Here is a 24,867-nt window from a genome sequence, read left to right on the forward strand (position 1 = left end):
CTCCAGGGTGCAGAGGCCTGTTCAGAGCACTATTCTATCTCTGAACGGGACTCAGCTGAGGCAGCCATGCAAGATGCTGCACGGCGTGCGCTTTCGCACTACTGCTCGGTTTTCGGTGGGGCAGCTGACGGTCTTGACCTGAAGTATTACCCCCGCCGTTCATCTGGCAGCACAGGAGGCGTGATTGTCTCACCTGTCGGTGAGGGCAATCCTAGGTTGAGCAGCACAGTCAACCTAGCCGCCGTGCTAAACACGGAGCTGGACCATGCACTAGACGAGCTGAGTAGGGCTCGTGCTGAGATCGCCCTGCTGCGGGCTGAGCGCGCGGAACGTCGTTTTCTGGATGGTGGTTCCCCCGCTCCCGTTGGGACTCAGCACCCGTACCGCTCACCTCAGCGTGGACACCAGTCTTATGGCAATCCCGCCTGCAAGACCAAGATAAACCTAGAACCATAGATCGTTAGAGTTGGATCTTGTAATTAATACGAAATAAATATATACATGGAAGCTTCAGTCTTAGCGTTAGTCTCGGTCTTAGTTAGTTTTAGTTAGACAGGGTAGTTTGCTATATCCTGTGCATCTATGTTTGTCATGATGAACTATGTTTGGTTTGGATCTTTGTAATGATTGTCACCAGAGTGTGGGTATCCCCTGCATTTTGGTTTACATACTATGTCAATAAAGTTAGTTATATAGTTGGGAAACCCATTATTCTCCTTTCCTCTTTATCTGAGAAGCTGTGTGGTCTGTGTTGGAGATCAGTGAAGATGCTCATCTGTTCAGTGCTGTTGGAGAATTCTATACTCTTTTCTTATGCTGCAAGCTTTGCCAGATCAGTTCTGATGTGTGGTTGCGTTCTGCAGATGTCAGAGAACAGGCGTAGAGGAGGAAGGCGTGCTCAGCAGGAGCGAGCCGCTCCGCAGGATGAGGTGCCCCAGCAGCAGCACCTGCCGCCCCCGCCCCCGATGTCGATTGAGCAGATGTTTCTGATGCAGACTCAGGCAGTTCAAGCCATCGGTCAGACTCTGGCCGCCATTCAGCAGCAGCAGCAGCAGCAACAGCAGCAAGCACCACCCCAGCCTCAGATGCCTCAGATGCCTAGAGACAAGCGTGCTGAATTCATGAGAGGTCATCCACCAACGTTCGCTCATTCTTCTGACCCCATGGATGCTGAAGATTGGCTGCGCACTGTGGAGCGGGAGTTGCATACCGCTCAGTGCGATGACAGGGAGAAAGTTTTGTATGGTCCCCGTCTGTTGAGAGGAGCAGCCCAGTCATGGTGGGAGTCTTACCTCGCCACCCATGCCAACCCCGACACCATCACCTGGGAAGAATTCCGAGGTAGCTTTCGTCAGTACCATGTGCCTGCAGGTCTGATGACAGTGAAGAAGGAGGAGTTCCTGGCCCTTAAGCAAGGGTCATCGTCTGTCAGTGAGTATCGAGACAGGTTTCTGCAGTTGTCTCGCTATGCTCCTGAAGATGTCAACACCGACGCCAAGCGACAGTACCGTTTTCTGAGAGGCTTGGTCGACCCTCTGCAGTATCAGCTGATGAATCACACCTTCCCGACATTCCAGCACCTGATTGACAGAGCAATCATGACAGAAAGGAAGCGCAAGGAGATGGAAGATCGTAAGCGCAAGATCAGTGGACCCCAGCCTGGAAGCAGCAGCCGTCCTCGTTTCTCAGGCAATCAACCTCAGCAGTTCAGGCAGAACCAGCGTCCACCTCAGCAGCGTCAGCAGTATCAGCAGTTCCAAAGGCAGTACCCTCAGCATCAGTACCAGAACCGTCAGAGCAACCAGTCAGGAGGCCAGTTTCCGAAGCAGAATCAGCAAGCACCTCGTCTTCCTGCCCCAGCAAATCAGCAGAACAGTCAGGCAGCACCAGCTCAGGTTGGAAACAGAGCATGTTTCCACTGTGGAGAGCAAGGCCACTGGGTGATGCAATGTCCGAAGAAGGCAGCCCAGCAGCAGTCAGGCCCCAATGCCCCAGCAAAGCAGAATGTGTCTCAGCCTGGAGCAGGCAATCGCTCTCAGCCGCGCTATAATCACGGAAGATTGAATCACTTGGAGGCTGAAGCAGTTCAGGAGACCCCCGACATGACAGTAGGTATGTTCCCAGTCGATTCCCATATTGCAGAAGTGTTATTTGATACTGGAGCAACACATTCTTTCATTACTGCATCATGGGTAGAAGCACATAATCTTCCAACTACTACCATGTCAACCCCTATTCAAATTGACTCAGCCGGTGGTAGAATTCGAGCTGATAGCATTTGTTTAAATGTAAGTGTGGAAATAAGGGGGATAGCATTTCCCGCCAACCTTATAGTAATGGGTACTCAGGGAATAGATGTCATCCTAGGGATGAATTGGCTAGATAAGTATCAGGCAGTTATCAGTTGTGATAAAAGGACAATCAAGTTGGTGTCCCCACTAGGAGAGGAAGTGGTGACCGAGTTAGTCCCGCCTGAGCCAAAGAAAGGAAGTTGTTATCAGATGGTTGTCGATAGCAGTGAAGCAGACCCAATTGAGAGGATCAAGGTTGTGTCTGAATTCCCAGATGTGTTTCCAAAGGATTTACCGGGTATGCCACCAGAGCGGAAAGTTGAGTTTGCTATAGAGCTTCTTCCTGGAACCGCCCCTATCTTCAAGAGAGCTTACAGAATATCTGGACCAGAGTTGGATGAGCTTAAGAAGCAGATTGATGAGCTGTCAGAGAAAGGTTACATCCGGCCAAGCACCTCGCCTTGGGCCGCCCCTGTCTTGTTTGTGGAGAAGAAAGATGGCACCAAGAGGATGTGTATTGATTACCGAGCTTTGAATGAGGTCACGATCAAGAACAAGTATCCCTTGCCCAGAATAGAAGATCTGTTCGACCAGTTGAGAGGAGCCAGTGTGTTCTCCAAAATCGATCTAAGGTCAGGTTATCATCAGCTCAGGATCCGACCTTCGGACATTCCGAAGACGGCATTCATTACCAAGTATGGTTTATATGAGTTTACCGTGATGTCTTTTGGTTTGACCAATGCACCAGCATTCTTTATGAACTTGATGAACAGTGTATTCATGGATTATCTTGATAAGTTCGTGGTGGTATTCATTGATGACATTCTGGTTTATTCTCAAAGTGAAGAAGAGCATGCAGATCATTTGAGGATGGTATTGCAGAGATTGCGAGAGCACCAGTTGTATGCAAAGTTGAGCAAGTGTGAGTTCTGGATCAGTGAAGTCCTGTTCTTGGGTCACATAATCAACAAAGAAGGATTGGCTGTGGATCCGAAGAAAGTGGCAGACATTCTAAACTGGAAAGCGCCAACAGATGCTAGAGGAATCAAGAGCTTCATTGGAATGGCCGGATATTATCGGCGATTCATTGAAGGGTTTTCGAAGATTGCGAAGCCAATGACAGCGTTGCTAGGCAACAAAGTTGAGTTCAAGTGGACCCCGAAGTGCCAAGAGGCCTTTGAAGCGCTGAAAGAGAAGTTGACTACAGCGCCCGTCCTAGTCTTGCCCGATGTGCACAAGCCCTTCTCTGTGTACTGTGATGCTTGTTACACAGGTTTGGGATGTGTGTTGATGCAAGAGGGAAGAGTTGTGGCTTACTCGTCCCGACAGCTGAAGGTTCATGAGAAGAATTACCCAATCCATGATCTAGAGTTGGCAGCAGTGGTTCACGCACTGAAGACATGGAGGCACTATCTGTATGGACAGAAATGCGATGTTTACACAGACCACAAGAGTCTGAAGTACATATTCACTCAGTCAGAGTTGAACATGAGGCAACGAAGATGGTTAGAATTGATCAAAGACTATGAGTTGGAGATTCATTACCATCCAGGCAAAGACTTTCGAGAAGATGCAGAAGGTGTGGTATGGTTCAAAGACCGCTTGTGTGTTCCCAATGTCCAGTCTATTCGGGAGTTGATTCTTAAGGAAGCTCATGAGACAGCTTATTCGATTCACCCTGGCAGTGAGAAGATGTATCAGGATCTGAAGAAGAAATTCTGGTGGTACGGAATGAAAAGAGAAATCGCAGAGCATGTGGCTATGTGCGATAGTTGTCGAAGAATTAAGGCAGAACACCAGAGACCAGCTGGATTGTTGCAACCGTTGCAGATCCCTCAGTGGAAATGGGATGAAATTGGTATGGATTTCATAGTCGGATTGCCTCGCACTCGAGCCGGCTACGATTCCATTTGGGTAGTAGTGGACCGCTTGACCAAGTCAGCCCACTTCATACCTGTCAAGACCAACTACAACAGTGCAGTATTGGCAGAATTGTATATGTCTCGGATCGTTTGTCTTCATGGTGTGCCAAAGAAGATAGTGTCAGACAGAGGAACGCAGTTCACCTCTCATTTCTGGCAGCAGTTGCATGAAGCCTTGGGCACGCATCTGAATTTCAGTTCAGCTTATCACCCGCAGACAGATGGTCAGACTGAAAGAACCAATCAAATTCTTGAAGATATGTTGAGAGCCTGTGCGTTGCAAGATCAGTCCGGATGGGACAAGCGATTGCCTTATGCGGAGTTTTCCTATAACAACAGTTATCAGGCCAGTTTGAAGATGTCACCGTTTCAAGCGCTGTATGGAAGGAGTTGTAGAACTCCGTTGCAATGGGATCAGCCTGGAGAGAAGCAAGTATTTGGGCCAGATATTTTGCTTGAAGCCGAAGAGAACATCAAGATGGTCCGAGAGAATCTGAAGATAGCGCAATCGAGGCAGCGAAGCTATGCAGACACAAGAAGAAGAGAGCTGAGTTTCGAAGTCGGAGACTTTGTCTATCTGAAAGTGTCACCGATCAGAGGAGTCAGAAGATTCGGAGTGAAAGGCAAGCTAGCACCCCGCTACATTGGTCCGTATCAGATTCTTGCAAGACGTGGAGAAGTGGCCTATCAGCTCAGTTTGCCAGAGAATTTGTCTGCTGTGCATGATGTCTTTCATGTGTCTCAGTTGAAGAAGTGCTTGCGTGTGCCAGAAGAGCAGTTGCCAGTGGAAGGTCTGGAAGTCCAGGAGGACTTGACCTACGTTGAGAAGCCAGCTCAGATCCTTGAGGTTGCAGATAGAGTCACCCGAAGGAAGACCGTCAGAATGTGCAAAGTCAGATGGAATCACCACTCTGAGGAAGAAGCAACCTGGGAGCGTGAAGATGATCTGATGGCCAAGTACCCGGAGCTCTTTGCTAGCCAGCCCTGAATCTCGAGGGCGAGATTCTTTTAAGGGGGATAGGTTTGTAACGCCCCGAATTTTGCAGTTGAATTTTTTCTTTTCTTTACTCGCCAAAATTCGGGCGTTACCTTTTCCTTTTCTTTTTCCCCTCGCTAAACCTTGACCTTTTCCAAAGTTCTAGCGGGATCCGGTTTGGAATTCCCGTACGTATAAAAACCCTAAATACTTTATGTTGTTTGATGCACCATGCCGCCCTTGCATTTCTTTTGATTGCTTTGAAAGCGCAATTGCATTCATGTAGAAAGATCGGATTTCGAAAATGTGGAGAAGATCTTTTCTTTCTTTTTTCTCCCTCTCTTTTTCTCTCCTTTCTTTTTCTCTCTCTCCCGCGCCGTGGGCCGACCCCGGCCGGCCCAGCCGCCCCTGGCGCCCCCTTTGGGCCCAAAAAGCCCATGCCGCCCCCCCCTCCCTTTATTTTCCCCAAAACCCCCCAATCCCTCTCCCTCTCTCTCATTTTCTCTCCCTCTCCCTAAGCCGCCGCCCCTACCCCTGCCCTAAGCCGCCGCCGCCCCCTGCCCAACCGCCGCCCTCGGCCGCCCCTGCCGCCGGCCGCCCCTGCCGCCGTCGCGCCCCCCCCGGTGAGCTCCCCCCTCCCCCTCTCCTCCCTCCCCCATCCCCTCTCCCCTTTCCCCATGGCCGGTTCGGCCGCCTCCCTGCCCGGCCGGCTCGGCCGCGCCGCCCCCTGCCCCGCCGGTTCAGCCGCCCCACGGCCGGCTCGGCCGCCCCCTGCGCCGCCCCCTGCCCCGCCGGTTCGGCCGCCCCCTGCCCCGCCGGTTCGGCCGCCCCGCCCTCGCCAGCTCGGCCGCCCCTGCGCGCCCCGCCTAGGGCCGGTTCAACCGCCCTAGGGCCGGTTCAACCGCCCCCCCCTCTGTTTTTTTTATTTTTTTTATTTTATTTTATTTACTTTCTGTGATCATAATTACCGTATTTTAAGTAGGCTAATCACTGTTTATGCTATGGGAAATAGGAAGTTTAATTTAAAATTCCGTTATGCTATTGATTCACGTAGTTAATTGTTTACCCTGTGCAATGTTGATCAACTTAAGATGATTAGGTTCCCACTAGTGCATATAACAGAATTCTTTTGTTAGGAACCTATTGAAACTGAAGTGCATAATTTAACTAATCATTAATGCATAAGATTTAACCCCCTGCGAGACCTTTCCCGTTTCTTTCTAGCCACAACAAATGCGTTATCGAATGTCATACTTGATGCATATTCGCTTTATTTGTTATCTTGTATGGTGTACTGTTCTTTTGTATTAAATATGTGGATGTATGTATGTATGTTTGCGCTCGCATAGAGAACGATTCGGTCGAAGAGCCCGAGGAATTCGCAGGAGAAGCCCCTGAGCAGCAGTCGTTTGGTGGAGGCAAGTGTCCTTTGACCTATCTATGTCCTATTCATTCTTTAATTCACCTCCCGCATTACACATTTATACCTAAGGATTGACTAGCTTTTGTTATCCATGTCCTTGTTTACCTATTTGGGTCGGATTATTACTACTTAGTCTGATGCTATCGCTCAACTCTAATCAATGAACATGATGTGATTATCTATGATACGCTGTTTTCCCGTTCTTCTTTATGATTATACTTGTGGTTTTCAAGGGGACTCGAGCGGTTTCTCGAGTGCCTCTCCGTAAGGACCTGTTCTATGGATGACCGCCCGGGAAAACAGTGCAACCATAAGGGTGGAATGGGGTGCCCTTAGCTGAATAATTAGAGGATCCGGGGTGTAGTTCACTTAGCCGTCGTGCCGTCAATGGGGCTCGGTGTATGCGGCTCGCTCTGCCAAGTTTGGGTTCGCCCCTTGGGGAGGAGTGCGGTGCATTTAGGAAACCTAACGGGTGGCTACAGCCCCGGGGAATCTTTGTAAAGGCTTCGTAGTGAATCCCTGGCCATTCACCTTGGGAGTGAATAAGGGTCTTGCAAGCCCGGGCCAGAGAGGGAATCACGGCTTGTGGGTAAAGTGCACAACCTCTGCAGAGTGTTATGAAACTGATATATCAGCCGTGCTCGCGGTTATGAGCGGCCAAGGGAGCTCCAGTGATTAGTGGTACTTGATCAGAGACATTGTGGTACAGGTGGTTATGAGATTGATGATTCTGGTTATGACTATGGTGCTGGTAAGTGGTATTCTTTCCGTTTGGAAAGGGTACATCGGGTTAATAACTTGGGTTAATGCTAAAACTTGGCTTTCTACTAGTAAGTAATAACCTGACCAACTAAAAGCAACTGCTTGACTTATCCCCACATAAAGCTAGTCCACTACAGCCAAACAGGATGCTTGCTGAGTATGTTGATGTGTACTCACCCTTGCTCTACACACCAAACCCCCCCCAGGTTGTCAGCATTGCAACCACTGCTCAGGAGAAGATGAAGCTGTGGAAGGAGACTTCCAGGAGTTCCAAGATTACGACGAGTTCTAGGTGTGGGTTAGCGGCAACCCCCAGTCGGCTGCCTGTGAAGGCCGCGTTATCTACGTTTCTTTTCCGCACTTTGATTTATTGTAAGAACTATATGGACGTCTCAGACGTATGATGTAATCGACTACTATTTCCCTTATTAATACTATTTTGAGCACTGTGTGATGATGTCCATATTATGTAACTGCTGTGTACGTGAATAACTGATCCTGGCACGTACATGGTTCGCATTCGGTTTGCCTTCTAAAACCGGGTGTGACACCGGGCCTTCATGCTGGACCGCTGGATGCGACGAAGCTTGAAAGGGTGCACAACCGTGGTGCGGTTGCATGCTCCCTGCGTGGCGGTCCACCCTTTCGACCGCTGGTTTCGGCGAGGATGGGGGAACGCTTATAACCGCGGGGCGGTTACATGCTTCGTGTGCGGCGATTTGGCTTCTTCCGTTTCGGGTCAGCTTCGCCTGACACGTGGGACCCGGCCCCCGCGTTGGAGGGTGAGAACCCTGGAGCGCGTCGGCGGAGACTTTGCCCGTGACACTTGGGGTGCGAGTGAGGAGATCTGCCTTTAAAAAGGGGTCGATCCCCCGGCCAGTAACCATGCCTTCACACTTCTCGCATTCATCGTGCCCTTCCGCCTTTCGAGCCCTCAGATCGGGTGCACCTGTGTTGCCTTCTTTTTGCTGCTGTTTGAGGAGCACGACCCCATGGGGTTGGCGCTCTTTAGTCACCGCTCGGCTTCAAGGATTTTCATCACGCAGCCCGGCTGCAGTCCCCCGCCGGCGGTCACCCAGGATGATGACCGCAGGCCTCGCGGTGGGGAAGAGCGAGTCGGGCTGTGGCCTCCCCCATGTCCTCGGCTTCAAGGACGTTCATCGTCCGTGCTGAGGGGGAGGGTGCGCCGAGTCGGGGCCTGCCTCCGCGTGGGCAGCGACCCGCTCCTTCCCTCAGTGATCGGGGGAGAAGAGCGTCCGCCGTCCATGGTGCTGGCAGCTGCCGCGTGTCTGGCTCCCCGGCCTGAGCGGCTCTGGCGCTGCTTCCGGTGCCACCTCCTACCGCTGGGGCAGAGCGCGGCTGCCCGTCCGCCGCTCGGGTGTCGGTCGCGCCGTGCGCGGGCCGGCCACGTCCAGGTCCTCCTTGCGCTGTCGGCTGCACCGGGAGGTCGCACAACACGTCGTACGCCGCGAGGGCGGTACTCGTGTTCTGGGACGGTCCCGTTCTTGTTCTTGTGGCGAGGACGGGGGTGAGGACCTGTCGGTGCGCTTTGGGGCGGCCGCTGCTCGCCGGCAGGGTGTTGGTGGGCAGGTGGCCGCTGTCGTCGGTGCTGAGGTGGTGGTCGCCATAGGTGAGGCTTCCTGGAGTTTGTTATCCCACAGGCCTCCTGGTGTGGAGGTTGTTCATTCCTGCGGGAATGGACCCAGAGTCCCGTTTGTAATGGTACCCTCTTGAGAGCGAGATGTAATAGCTTTAAGTACTAAGACATCTGTTGTAGGTCGGGACAACCGCCGAGGGCGCTGTCGACGTCTAAGTACCATTGTTACCCCAAGTACATGTGTTTGTTCTTTGTGGCTGTCGAGGCCTGAACATTTGGGTATAAAGCCGTGCTTCTTTCTTCTTGTTTCGTGCATTAGGACTTGTTCGTCGGTAGCAGAATCCCTTGTCCGAGCGTGAGTCACTTTTCGCGGAAGGTGACGAGTGAGGTATCCGTATCCCAGAGGCGCAGGAGTCCCTCGGCTCGGTCGGCCTTGCCGCTTACGTGTTCTCTCGTCGTTTTTGGGATTTCGTTAGCGATATAATCGAAAAGCACGAAAGTTGTTTTGGCGGAAAACTTCTCCGAGGAAAGATCTTACGCAGAGGGGGCTTCCCTCTTTCTATACCCGAGGCGACCGCTCAGGCCGGGACCGTTGCGGAGGGTCTGGCCGTGGTCGTCGGGTCTGCCCGGTCTGCCCGAGGCATGGCCTCATAGCAGCGTGCCCGGGCCGAGGGTATGCCCCACCCGCTTTGTGACTTTGTTTTTGTCTCCATCCTTCTCCTTGCGTCTGAAGAATGTCATCCTGTCGTCTGCAGGGTTCGAGACGGCTCTTGACGAGGCCGTCAAGAACTGCAAAGCGCTTGCCGAGGCGGCTGAGCAGAAGGAGGCCGAGCGTGTGGCCGTGTCCGAGGCTATCTCGGCTTTCTGCCAGGCCTTTGGCCTCGAAGGCGTCCCCTCGGGTAGCTCCCCCCAGAGTCATCTGTGGGCCTTGGGCGGCCATGTGCGCGATAGACTCTGCGGGGCGCTGCACCACGGCGTTAGGTGGGTCTTCGTTGTGCTCGCTTCCCACTATGATGTGGATCTGGAGCGGGTTAGCGAGGGGTACTGCTTACCCGATGAAGAAGAGGCTGCCTTAGCCGAGGTCCAGAGGCTTGACGCGGCTGTTGAGGGTCCAAGTGCGGCGCTGGCTTCCTCCTTCGAGGTGGAGGTCCTTCCGCCCGTGTCGCCGCCTGGGGCCGTGCCGGATTCTGCCGAGGGTGGAAACGACGCCGAGGGTTCCGCTCCTCCCCCTGCCGATGTCTGAGTCCTGCAAGAGCAGTTTGCTTTTAAGTATGCGTATGTTTTTTGCGGCCGCCGAGGCCTAAACATTTTAATGTCGGATTTAAAGCTGCATTTTGTTTCCTCTCGTTTCATGTGTTAAGACTTGTTCGGTAGCAGAATCCCTTGTCCGAGCGCGAGTCACTTTTCGTAGAAGGTGGTGAGTGAGGTATCCGTATCCCGGAGGTGTAGGAGTCCCTCGGCTCGGTCGGCCTTGCCACTTACGTGGTCCCTCGTCGTTTTTAGGATTCTGTTCTCGACGCGGTCGAAACAGCACGAAAATCATTCTGGCAGAAAGTTTCCAGGCGTTAGGACTTGTTCGGTAGCAGAATCGCTTATCCGAGCGTGAGCTACCTTTCGCGGAAGGTGACGAGTGAGGTATCCGTATCCCGGAGGCGTAGGAGTCCCTCGGCTCGGTCGGCCTTGTCGTTCAAGGTCTCTCTCGCTCGTTTTTAGGATTCTGTTATCGAAGCAATCGAAAAGCGCGAAAGACGTTCTGGCAAAAGACTTTTCCGAGGAAAATTTTGATGCAGAGGGGGTTCCCCCCTTCTAGCCCCCGAGGGAGGGTCGGGCTTTGCCGAGGCAAGGCTGATCCTTCCTTGATGGTTAGACTTTATTTATGTAGAGAAAGCGAGGTACATAAACAACTTGAAACATTTTAAGGGTAAAAGCGACGTAGCTGTTGGATGTTCCAAGCGTTGTTGTAGACCTCGCCTTGGTCATTGGCCAGCTTGTATGTTCTGGGCTTCAAAATCTTGGCGATGATGAAGGGCCCTTCCAAGGGAGGAGTAAGCTTGTGGCGCCCTCGAGCATCTTGTCGCAGCCGAAGTACCAAGTCTCCCACTTGGAAGCCTCGGGGCCGAACCCTTTGGGCGTGGTAGTGTCGCAGGGACTGATGATATCGCGCCGAGTGTAGTAAGGCCACGTCCCAAGCCTCTTCCAGTTGGTCCAACGAGTCTTCTCGGTTGGTCTGGTTGCTTTGGTCGTCGTAAGCCTTTGTCCTCGGGGAACCGTATTCTAAGTCCGTGGGTAGGATGGCCTTGGCCCCATAGACTAGAAAGAACGACGAGAACCCTGTGGCCTGGCTCGGCGTCGTCCTCAGACTCCAAACCACCGAGGGTAGTTCTTTTATCCATCGCTTGTCGAACTTATTGAGGTCGTTGTAGATCCTCGGCTTCAGTCCCTACAAAATCATACCGTTGGCACGCTCCACCTGCCCATTTGTCATTGGGTGAGCTACGACAGCCCAGTCCACATGGATGTGGTGGTCTTCGCAGAAGTCCAGGAACTTCTTCCCAGTGAACTGCGTGCCATTGTCGGTGATGATGGAGTTCGGGACCCCAAAGCGATGGATAATGTTTGTGAAGAACGCCACCGCCTGCTCGGACCTGATGCTGGTTAAGGGTCGAACCTCGATCCACTTGGAGAATTTGTCGATGGCGACCAGCAGATGCTTGAAGCCCCGGGAGCCTTCTGCAAGGGACCGACGAGGTCCAGACCCCATACAACAAATGACCAAGTGATGGGTATGGTTTGCAGGGTCTGAGCGGGCAGGTGTGTCTGTCTCGTGTAGAATTGACACCCTATGCAGGAGCGTACAATCCTAGTGGCGTCGGCCACTGCGGTCGTGAGAGCACCTAGAGGGGGGGGTGAATAGGTGATCCTGTAAAACTTGAAATTAATGCCACAAAAACTTGGTTAAGCGTTAGCACAGTATTGCCAAGTGGCTAGAGAAGAGTCTTAGCGAAACACAATAACCACAAGAGAATCAACACAGGTAGACACAATGGTTTATCCTGTGGTTCGACCAAGTACAACACTTGCCTACTTCCACGTTGTGGCGTCCCAACGGACGAGGGTTGCAATCAACCCCTCTCAAGCGGTCCAAAGACCTACTTGAATACCATGGTGTTTGCTTTTCTTTTCTATATCCCGTTCGCGAGGAATCTCCACAACTTGGAGTCTCTCGCCCTTACAAAGATGTTCACAAAGAAGCACGGAGTAAGGGAGGGATTAGCAACTCACACAAGACACAAAGATCACAACAAATACGCACACACAAGACCCAGACTTAAGCTCAAAAGACTAGCACACTAGAACGGAGCTCAAATCACTAGAATGTCGAACAAGTGCACAAAAATGGAGTGTGAGTGATCAAGAGTGCTCAAGGAATGCTTGGTGTTCTCCTTCATGCACCTAGGGGTCCCTTTTATAGCCCCAAGGCAGCTAGGAGCCGTTGAGAGCAATCCGGGAAGGCAATTCTTGCCTTCTGTCGCCTGGCGCACCGGACAGTCCGGTGCACCACCGGACACTGTCCGGTGTGGATTTCCTTCCTTATTTGGCGAAGCCGACCGTTGGCAGCATTGGAGCCGTTGGCGCACCGGACACTGTCCGGTGCACACCGGACAGTCCGGTGCCCCCTCCCGACCGTTGGCTCGGCCACGTGTCCCGCGCGGATCGCGCAGCCGACCGTTGGCCCGGCTGACCGTTGGCTCACCGGACAGTCCGGTGAATTATAGTCGTACGCCGTTAATTCCTTCCCGAGAGCGGCAAGTTCGCCTGAGCCAGCCTGGCACACCGGACACTGTCCGGTGCACCACCGGACACTGTCCGGTGCACCTAGACCGAGCTGACTTTGGCTGAACAGAGCCATCTCATTTCCAATTCAATCTTTCCTGTTTCCAGCACTTAGACACAATACATTAGTCCATAAAACAATATACTAAGTCTAGAAACATACCTTTTGACATGATTTGCACTTTGTCCACCACATTGCATAGATCAACACAAAAGCACTTGCGTTGGCACTCAATCACCAAAATACTTAGAAATGGCCCAAGGGCACATTTCCCTTTCAATCTCCCCCTTTTTGGTGATTTATGCCAACACAACATAAAGCAACTAGAACAAGTGCAATATCAATGCAAATGAAAACTCAATATAGTTTCGATTCATATTTGGCATATATGGATCACTCTTTGCCACCACTTGGTTTGTTTTTGCAAATCAAACTCAATTTCCTATCTCTAAGTCAAATTCACTTGTAGAGACATAAAGAGAGGTATTCCAAAAGAAATTGATCAAGGATTTCAAAAACTCCCCCTTTTTCCCATAATCAACACTTCTCCCCACAAGAGGCCAACTTTTGACAAAAGAGACAATAAAAGAGTTTTGATAAACCAAAAGCTCTATTCTACTATTTTCAAAATTTCTCAAGTGGTAGCTGATCCATTTATTGCTTTGGCCTTTATTTTCTCCCCCTTTGGCATCAAGCACCAAAACGGGATCAATCTTGGCCCTTTAACCCCATTGCCTCACCAAAAATCTTCAACTAAGAGTAAAAGGCAATAAGAGTACTAAGATGAACTTGGAAGAAGTTACTCGTTCATGGGAGTGCAGTGGAAGTCTTGCATGGTCCAAGGTCACCTTTTCCCTTTCAATCCTCCTTTGAGACTAAATTAAGCAAACTCAAGCACACAGTTAGTCTCAAAGGGTCAAGTTGTAGCACATCTCCCCCTAAATTTGTGCATCACTTGCAAATGGACTTGTAAGGTCCGGGGAGTGTTTGTACAACTTGAGCACCATAAACAACAAAAAGCATAAGGAACATGATAAAAGGCATAAACACATGTATGCTATAGATCAATCCAAGTTCCGTGAATCTAAGACATTTAGCTCACTACGCAACTTGCAAAAGGTCTGCTCATCTAAAGGCTTGGTAAAGATATCGGCTAGCTAGTTCTCGGAGCTAACATGAAACACTTCGATATCTCCCTTTTGCTGGTGGTCTCTCAAAAAGTGATGCCGGATGTCTATGTGCTTTGTGCGGCTGTGTTCAACAGGATTATCCGCCATGCGGATAGCACTCTCATTATCACATAGGAGTGGGACTTTGCTCAGATTGTAGCCAAGTCCCTGAGGGTTTGCCTCATCCAAAGCAGTTGCGCGCAACACTGTCCTGCGGCAACGTACTCGGCCTCAACGGTGGATAGGGCAACAGAGGTTTGTTTCTTAGAACTCCAAGACACCAGGGACCTTCGTAAGAATTGGCATGTCCCCGATGTACTCTTCCAATCGACCTTACACCCAACATAGTCGGAGTCTGAATATCCAATCAAGTCAAAGGTAGACCCCTTTGGATACCAGATCCCGAAACAAGGCGTAGCGACTAAATATCTAAGAATTCGCTTCACAGCCACTAAGTGACACTCCTTAGGATCGGATTGAAATCTAGCACACATGCATACGCTAAGCATAATATCCGGTCTACTAGCACATAAATAAAGTAAAGACCCTATCATAGACCGATATGCTTTTTGATCAACGGACTTACCTCCTTTGTTGAGGTCGGTGTGTCCGTCGGTTCCCATCGGAGTCTTTGCGGGCTTGGCGTCCTTCATCCCAAACCTCTTGATCAAATCTTGTGTGTACTTCGTTTGGGAGATGAAGGTTCCATCCTTGAGTTGCCTCACTTGGAACCCAAGGAAGTAGCTTAACTCGCCCATCATCGACATCTCGAATTTCTGAGTCATCACCCTGCTAAACTCTTCACAAGACTTTTGGTTAGTAGAACCAAATATTATGTCATCAACATAAATTTGGCACACAAAAAGATCACCGTCACAAGTCTTAGTGAAAATAGTTGGATCGGCTTTCCCAACCTTGAAAGCATTAGCAATTAGAAAGTCTCTAAGGCATTCATACCATGCTCTAGGGGCTTGCTTAAGTCCATAGAGCGCCTTAGAGAGCTTACACACGTGGTCGGGGTACCGTTCATCCTCGAAGCCAGGGGGTTGCTCCACGTACACCTCCTCCTTGATTGGCCCGTTGAGGAAAGCGCTCTTCACATCCATTTGGAACATCCTGAAAGAATGGTGAGCGGCATATGCTAGCAAAATACGAATGGACTCTAGCCTAGCCACAGGAGCAAAAGTCTCCTCAAAGTCCAAACCTGCGACTTGGGTATAACCTTTTGCCACAAGTCGAGCCTTGTTCCTTGTCACCACCCCGTGCTCATCTTGTTTGTTGCGGAACACCCACTTGGTTCCCACAACATTTTGCTTAGGACAAGGCACCAGTGTCCAAACTTCATTCCTCTTGAAGTTGTTGAGCTCCTCTTGCATGGCCAACACCCAGTCCGGATCTAGCAAGGCCTCCTCTACCCTGAAAGGCTCAATAGAAGAGACAAAGGAGTAATGCTCACAAAAATTAACTAATCGAGATCGAGTAGTTACTCCCTTGCTAATATCACCCAAAATTTGGTCGACGGGATGATCCCTTTGAATCATCGCTCGAACTTGGGTTGGAGGTGCCGGTTGTGCTTCTTCCTCCATTGCAAGATCATCTTGTGCTCCCCCTTGATCACACGCCTCCTGCTCATCATCTTGAGTTGGGGGATGCACCATTGTTGAGGAAGAAGGTTGATCTCGTTCATCTTGTTCCTGTGGTCGCACATCTCCAATCGCCATGGTGCGTATTGCGGCCGTTGGAACTTCTTCTTCATCTACATCATCAAAATCAACAACTTGCTCTCTTGGAGAGCCATTAGTCTCATCAAATACAACGTCGCTAGAGACTTCAACCAAATCCGATGATTTGTTGAAGACTCTATACGCCTTTGTATTTGATTCATAACCTAACAAAAACCCTTCTACGACTTTGGGAGCAAATCTGGAATTCCTACCCTTTTTCACTAGAATGTAGCATTTACTCCCAAAAACTCGAAAATATGAAACATTGGGTTTGTTACCGGTTAGTAGCTCATATGACGTCTTCTTGAGGAGGCGATGAAGGTAGACCCTGTTGATGGCGTGGCAAGCCGTGTTCACGGCTTCCGATCAAAAGCGCTCGGGGGTCTTGAACTCTCCAAGCATCGTCCTTGCCATATCTATAAGTGTCCTGTTCTTCCTCTCTACCACACCATTTTGTTGTGGTGTGTAGGGAGCGGAGAACTCGTGCTTGATCCCTTCCTCCTCAAGGTACTCCTCCACTTGAAGGTTCTTGAACTCGGACCCATTGTCGCTCCTTATCTTTTTCACCTTGAGCTCAAACTCGTTTTGAGCTCTCCTTAGGAAGCGCTTGAGGGTCCCTTGGGTTTCAGATTTATCCTGCAAAAAGAATACCCAAGTGAAGCGGGAAAATTCATCAACTATAACAAGACCATACTTACTTCCTCCTATACTTAGATAGGCGACGGGTCCGAAGAGGTCCATGTGAAGCATCTCCAAAGGTCTTGATGTGGTCATCACATTTTTGGTGTGATGAGAGCTTCCCACCTATTTGCCTGCTTGACAAGCTGCACAAGGTCTATCTTTTTCGAATTGCACATTAGTTAAACCTATCACGTGTTCTCCCTTTAGAAGCTTGTGAAGGTTCTTCATCCCCACATGTGCTAAGCGGCGATGCCACAACCAGCCCATGCTAGTCTTAGCAATTAAGCATGCATCTAGACCGGCCTCCTCTTTTGCAAAATCAACTAAGTAAAGTTTGCCGTCTAATACACCCTTAAAAGCTAATGAACCATCGCTTCTTCTAAAGACAGACACATCTACATTAGTGAATAAACAGTTATATCCCATATTGCATAATTGACTAACAGATAGCAAATTATATCCAAGAGACTCAACTAAAAACACATTAGAAATAGAGTGCTCATTTGAGATTGCAATTTTGCCTAAGTCTTTCACCTTGCCTTGATTCCCATCACCGAATATGATTGAATCTTGGGGATCCTTGTTCTTGACGTAGGAGGTGAACATCTTCTTCTCCCCCGTCATGTGGTTTGTGCATCCGCTGTCGATAATCCAGCTTGAACCCCCGGATGCATAAACCTGCAAGGCAAATTTAGGCTTGGGTTTTAGGTACCCAACTCTTGTTGGGTCCTACAAGGTTAGTCACAATGGTTTTAGGGACCCAAATGCAAGTTTTATCTCCCTTGCATCTTGCCCCTAATTTCCTAGCAATTACCTTCATATCCTTTCTACAAATGGCAAATGAAGCATTGCAAGCATGATATACTGTAGAAGGTTCATTAATTTTCCTAGGAACATTAACACCATTTCTCCTAGGCATGTGATTAATAGCATTTCTCCTAGCTACATTTCTATCATGCATATAGGAAGAACTAGAAGCAAACATAGCATATGAATCATAAACATGTGAATCAAAAGCATCATAACTTCTATTAGCATGTCTCCTATCATGATACATAAAAGCATGGTTCCTTTTAGCACTACTAGCCATAGGGGTCTTCCCTTTCTCCTTGGCGGGGATGGGAGCCTTATGGCTTGTTAAGTTCTTGGCTTCCCTCTTGAAACCAAGTCCATCCTTAATTGAGGGGTGTCTACCAATCGTGTAGGCATCCCTTGCAAACTTTAGCTTATCAAAATCACTCTTGCTAGTCTTAAGTTGGGCATTAAGACTAGTCAATTCATCATTCAATTTGGAAATTGTAACAAGGTGTTCACTACAAGCATCAATGTCAAAATCTTTACACCTATTGCAAATCGTAACATGTTCTCCACAAGAGTTAGATTTACTAGCTATTTCTAACTTAGCATTCAAATCATCATTTATGCTCCTTAAGCTAGAAATTGTCTCATGGCAGGAAGATAGTTCACAAGAAAGCATTTCATTCCTCTTTATTTCTAAAGCAAGGGATTTTTGAGCTTCTACAAACTTATCATGTTCATCATATAAGAGATCCTCTTGCTTTTCTAGCAATCTATTCTTGTCATTCAAAGCATCAATCAATTCATTTATTTTATCCACCTTGGTTCTATCTAGACCCTTGAATAAACATGAATAATCTATTTCATCATCGTCACTAGACTCATCCTCACTTGAAGAAGCATAAGTACTAGTGTTACGAGCGCTTACCTTCTTTTCCCTTGCCATGAGGCAAGTGTGATGCTCGTTGGGGAAGATGGATGACTTGTTGAAGGCAGTGGCGGCGAGTCCTTCGTTGTCGGAGTCGGACGACGAACAATCCGAGTCCCACTCCTTGCCAAGATGTGCCTCGCCTTTTGCCTTCTTATAGTTCTTCTTCTTCTCCCTCTTGTTCCCTTGTTCCTGGTCACTATTATTGTCGGGACAGTTAGCAATAAAATGACCAACCTTACCACATTTGAAGCATGAGCGCTTCCCTTTTGTCTTGGTCTTGCTTGGCTGCCCCTTGCGACCCTTTAGCGCCGTCTTGAAGCGCTTGATGATGAGGGCCATCTCTTCATCATTGAGCCTGGCCGCCTCAACTTGCGCCACCTTGCTAGGTAGCGTCTCCTTGCTCCTCGTTGCCTTGAGAGCAATGGGTTGAGGCTCATGGATTGGACCGTTCAACGCGTCGTCGACATATCTCGCCTCCTTGATCATCATTCGCCCGCTTACAAATTTTCCAAGAACTTCTTCGGGCGACATCTTGGTGTACCTAGGATTTTCACGGATATTGTTCACCAAATGTGGATCAAGTACAGTAAAGGACCTTAGCATTAGACGAACGACGTCGTGGTCCGTCCATCGTGTGCTTCCGTAGATCCTTATCTTGTTGATGAGGGTCTTGAGCCGGTTGTATGTTTGGGTTGGCTCCTCTCCCCTGATCATTGCGAATCTTCCAAGCTCGCCCTCCACCAACTCCATTTTGGTGAGTAAGGTGACGTCGTTCCCCTCATGTGAGATCCTGAGGGTGTCCCAGATCTGCTTGGCATTGTCCAAGCCGCTCACCTTATGATACTCGTCCCTGCATAAAGAGGCTAACAACACAGTAGTAGCTTGTGCATTTCTATGAATCTGTTCATTGATAAACATAGGACTATCCGAGCTATCAAATTTCATTCCACTTTCCACAATCTCCCATATGCTCGGATGGAGAGAGAACAGGTGACTACGCATTTTGTGGCTCCAAAATCCGTAGTCCTCTCCATCAAAGTGAGGAGGTTTGCCAAGTGGAATGGAGAGCAAATGAGCATTTGTACTTTGCGGAATACGAGAGTAGTCAAAAGAAAAGTTCGAATTAATCAGTTTCCTTCTCTCGTAGTCGTTGTCGTCGTTGTCCTTTTGGGAAGAAGTAGACTCATCGCTGTCGTCGTAGTAGACGATCTCCTTGATGCGTCTTGTCTTCTTCTTCTTCCCATCTTTGCGTTTGTGGCCCGAGCCCAAGTCGGTAGGCTTGTCATCCTTGGGCTCGTTGACAAATGACTCCTTCTCCTTGTCATTGATCACAATCCCCTTGCCCTTAGGATCCATCTCTTCGGGCGGTTAGTCCCTTTCTTGAAGAGAATGGCTCTGATACCAATTGAGAGCACCTAGAGGGGGGGGGTGAATAGGTGATCCTGTAAAACTTGAACTTAATGCCACAAAAACTTGGTTAAGCGTTAGCACAGTATTGCCAAGTGGCTAGAGAAGAGTCTTAGCGAAACACAATAACCACAAGAGAATCAACACAGGTAGACACAGTGGTTTATCCCGTGGTTCGGCCAAGTACAACACTTGCCTACTTCCACGTTGTGGCGTCCCAACGGACGAGGGTTGCAATCAACCCCTCTCAAGCGGTCCAAAGACCTACTTGAATACCACGGTGTTTGCTTTTCTTTTCTATATCCCGTTCGCGAGGAATCTCAACAACTTGGAGTCTCTCGCCCTTACAAAGATGTTCACAAAGAAGCACGGAGTAAGGAAGGGATTAGCAACTCACACAAGACACAAAGATCACAGCAAATACGCACACACAAGACCCAGACTTAAGCTCAAAAGACTAGCACACTAGAACGGAGCTCAAATCACTAGAATGTCGAACAAGTGCGCAAGAATGGAGTGTGAGTGATCAAGAGTGCTCAAGGAATGCTTGGTGTTCTCCTTCATGCGCCTAGGGGTCCCTTTTATAGCCCCAAGGCAGCTAGGAGCCGTTGAGAGCAATCCGGGAAGGCAATTCTTGCCTTCTATCGCCTGGCGCACCGGACAGTCCGGTGCACCACCGGACACTGTCCGGTGTGGATTTCCTTCCTTATTTGGCGAAGCCGACCGTTGGCAGCCTTGGAGCCGTTGGCGCACCGGACACTGTCCGGTGCACACCGGACAGTTCGGTGCCCCCTCCCGACTGTTGGCTCGGCCACGTGTCCCGCGCGGATCGCGCAGCCGACCGTTGGCCCGGCTGACCGTTGGCTCACCGGACAGTCCGGTGAATTATAGCCGTACGCCGTTAATTCCTTCCCGAGAGCGGCAAGTTCGCCTGAGCCAGCCTGGCACACCGGACACTGTCCGGTGCACCACCGGACAGTCCGGTGCACCCAGACCAAGCTGACTTTGGCTGAACAGATCCATCTCATTTCCAATTCAATCTTTCCTGTTTCCAGCACTTAGACACAATACATTAGTCCATAAAACAATGTACTAAGTCTAGAAACATACCTTTTGACATGATTTGCACTTTGTCCACCACATTGCATAGATCAACACAAAAGCACTTGCGTTGGCACTCAATCACCAAAATACTTAGAAATGGCCCAAGGGCACATTTCCCTTTCAGGTCGTCCAGTAGAAACCTTGTCGGAAAGCGTTTACGACGAGGGTCTGAGGTGCTGCATGGTGATCGCAAGCCCCCGAGTGTATTTCTTGTAACAGCTTTTGTCCTTGGGCGACGGATATGCATTGTTGGAGAATGCCTGAGGGGCTGCGATGGTACAACTCTTTTTCATCACCCAGTAAAACGAACGACTTGGCGCGCCGAGCCAGTCGCCGAGCTTCAGCCTTATCGAGGGGCAGCTCTCCTTGGAGGAGATATTGCAGGTACGGGGTCTGCCAGTTTTGGTTTGGCGCAACCCCATTCCGCTCCCCCTCGATGGGCAAGGCCTCACCCTCGGCGACCGAGGGTACCTCGGGCCGGGCCGAGGTCTCATCGGGTTCGGGCGCGTCGTCGAGTTTGACGGATGGTTGATATATGTCCCTGGAGAATACGTCTGGGGGAACCATCGTTCGCCCCGAGGCTATTTTAGCCAGCTCATCCACAGTCTCGTTGTACCGCCGAGCAACATGGTTAAGTTCCAGCCCGTGGAACTTATCCTCCAGGCACCGAACTTTGTCGCAATAGGCCTCCATTTTTTGATCACGACAGTGGGAGTTCTTCATGACTTGGTCAATGACAAGCTGCGAGTAGCTCCGAGCGTCGAGGCACTGAACCCCTAGCTCGACGGCGATGCGCAACCCGTTAACCAAAGCCTCGTACTCGACCACGTTGTTTGACGCCAGAAAATGGAGGCGCAACACGTAGCGCATATGTTTCCCGAGGGGTGAGATGAAGAGCAAGCCAGCAACTGCTCCTGTTTTCATCAGCGACCCATCGAAGTACATGGTCCAAAGCTCGGGCTGGATTGGAGCCGTCGGCAATTAGGTGTCGACCCATTCCGCCAGGAAGTCCGCCAAGACTTGGGATTTTATGGCCTTCCGAGGGGCAAATGAAATTGTTTTGCCCATGAGTTCCACTGCCCATTTTGCTATCCTACCCGAGGCCTCTCGACACTGGATGATCTCTCCCAGGGGGAAGGATGACACCACAGTCATCGGATGAGACTCGAAGTAGTGTCACAACTTTCGCCACATCAGAATTACTGCGTACAGTAGCTTCTGGATTTGTGGGTAGCGGATCTTGGTCTCGGATAGTACCTCACTGATGAAGTAGACCGGCCTCTGGACAAGCAGTGCATGCCCTTCCTCCCGTCTCTCGACTACGATCGCGGCGCTGACCACCTGAGTGGTTGCGGCTACGTAGATCAAGAGGGCTTCTCCCGCAGCGGGGGGCACCAAGATGGGCGCGTTAGTAAGGAGTGCCTTTAAGTTTCCGAGGGCTTCCTTGGCCTCGGGGGTCCAAGTGAAGCGCTCGGCCTTCCTTAAGAGGCGGTACAAGGGCAATCCCTTCTCGCCGAGGCGCGAGATGAAGCGGCTCAGAGCCGCAAGACATCCCATGACCCTTTGTACTCCTTTCAGATCCTTGATGGGTCCCATGTTGGTGATGGCTGCGATTTTCTCCGGGTTAGCCTCGATGCCTCTTTCGAAGACGATGAACCCCAGGAGCATGCCTCGGGGGACTCCGAAGACACACTTCTCGGGATTGAGCTTTACACCTTTCGCGCGCAGGCACCCGAAAGTCACTTCGAGGTCGGAGAGGAGGTCGAAGGCTTTTCTTGTCTTGACAACGATGTCATCGACGTAAGCCTCGACCGTTCGGCCGATGTGCTCTCCGAACACATGGTTCATGCACCTTTGGTAGGTTGCACCTGCATTCCTCAAACCAAATGGCATAGTAATATAACAATACATGCCAAAGGGTGTGATGAAAGAAGTCGCGAGCTGGTCGGATTCTTTCATCTTGATTTGGTGGTAACCTGAATAGGCGTCGAGGAATGATAGGGTTTCGCACCCAGCAGTGGAGTCCACAATTTGATCGATGCGAGGCAGAGGATAGGGAACCTTCGGACATGCTTTGTTTAGACCAGTGTAGTCTACGCACATCCTCTATTTCCCACCTTTTTTCTTCACAAGCACATGGTTAGCTAACCATTCGGGATGGAATACCTCTTTGATGAACCCTGCAGCCATCAACTTGTGGACCTCCTCGCCTATGGATCTACGCTTCTCTTCGTCAAAGCGGCGCAGGTGCTGCTTCACGGGTCGGGCTCCAGCTCGGATATCCAGCTAGTGCTCGGCGACCTCCCTTGGTATGCCTGGCATGTTCGAGGGACTCCACGCAAAAATTTCGGCATTTGCGTGGAGAAAGTCGACGAGCACTGCTTCCTATTTGGGGTCGAGCTTGGAGCCAATCCTGACTTGCTTGCCCGCGTCGTTGCTGGGGTCGAGAGAGACGGACTTAACCGCCTCGGCTGGTTCGAAGTTGCCGGTGTGGCGCTTCGCATCAGGCACCTCCTTGGAGAGGCAATCCAGGTCGGCGATGAGGGCCTCAGACTCGGCGATGGCCTCAGCGTACTCCACGCATTCCACGTCACACTCGTAGGCGTGGCGGTACGTGGATCCGACGGTGATGATTCCCTTGGGGCCCGGTATCTTGAGCTTGAGGTACGTGTAGTTGGGGACGACCATGAACTTTGCGTAGCACGGTCTCCCCAGCACCGCGTGATAGGTTCCTCGAAACCCAACCACCTCGAACGTGAGGGTTTCCCTGCGGAAGTTGGAGGGAGTTCCGAAGCAGACGGGCAAATCAAGTTTCCCAAGGGGCAAGACACGCTTACCGGGGACGATCCCGTGAAAGGGTGCTGCACCAACCCGGATCGTGGACAGATCTATCCCCAAGAGCCCTAGGGTCTCGGCGTAGATGATGTTGAGGCTGCTGCCTCCGTCCATGAGGACCTTGGTGAGCCTAGCGTTGCCGATGACGGGGTCAACGACGAGCGGGTACCTTCCTGGGCTCAGCACATAGTCGGGGTGGTCACCTTGGTCGAAGGTGATGGGCTTGTCGGACCAGTCTAGGTAGACCGGCGCCGCTACCTTCACTGAGCAGACCTCCCGGCGCTCCTGCTTGCGGTGCCGAGCCAAGGCGTTCGCCACCTGCCCGCCGTAGATCATGAAGCAGTCGTGGACCTCAGGGAACTCCTCTTCCTTGTCACCCCCCTTCTTGTTGCTGCCTTGGTCCTTGTCGCCTTCTGCCGAGGGTCCCGCCTTGATGAAGAACCGCCAAAGCATGTCGCACTCCTCAAGGGTGTGCTTGACGGGACCCCTGTGATAGGGGCACGACTCCTTGAGCATCTTGTCAAACGTGTTGACTCCTCCGGGAGGCTTCTGAGGATTTTTGTGCTCAGTCGCAGCGATGAGATTCGCGTCAATGGCATCGCGCTTTGCTTGCGCCTTCTTCTTGGCCTTCTTTTTCGAGCCACGCTGGGCGGACGCCTCGGGGGCATCTTCCTTCTGTCTTCCTTGGGGCTGCTTGTCCTTCCGGAAGATGGCTTCGACCGCCTCCTCACCTGAGGCGAACTTGGTGGCGATGTCCATCAATTCACTCGCCTTGGTGGGAGTCTTGCGCCCTAGTTTGCTCACCAGGTCCCGGCACGTGGTGCCGGCGAGGAATGCCCCGATGACGTTCGAGTCGGTGATGTTGGGCAGCTCGGTGCGCTGCTTTGAAAACCGTCGGATGTACTCTCACAGGGATTCCCCTGACTGCTGGCGGCAGCTTCGGAGGTCCCACGAGTTCCTAGGGCGCACGTACGTACCTTGGAAGTTTCCCGCGAAGGCCTTGACCAGGTCGTCCCAGTCGGAGATCTGCGCAGGAGGCAGATGCTCCAGCCATGCACGGGCAGCGTCGGAGAGGAAAAGGGGGAGGTTGCGGATGATGAGGTTGTCGTCATTCGTCCCTCCCAACTGGCATGCCAGTCGGTAATCCGCAAGCCACAACTCCAGCCTTGTCTCCCCTGAGTACTTGGTGATAGTAGTCGGGGCTTGGAACCGAGCCGGGAACAGCGCCCGTCGTATGGCTCGGCTGAAGACCCTCGGACCTGGCGATTCGGGCGTGGGGCTCCGGTCCTCCTCACTGTCGCAGCGTCCTCCATGTCTGGGGTGGTAGCCTCAGCACACCTTCTCTTCGAGGCGGGCTCGACGGTCGCGGCAGTGGTAATCGTCGCTGAGGCGATCCGGGGCTGCAGGCGCCC

This window comes from Zea mays, chromosome 2 (assembly GCF_902167145.1).
Source record: "Zea mays cultivar B73 chromosome 2, Zm-B73-REFERENCE-NAM-5.0, whole genome shotgun sequence".
Classification (NCBI taxonomy): Eukaryota; Viridiplantae; Streptophyta; class Magnoliopsida; order Poales; family Poaceae; genus Zea; species Zea mays.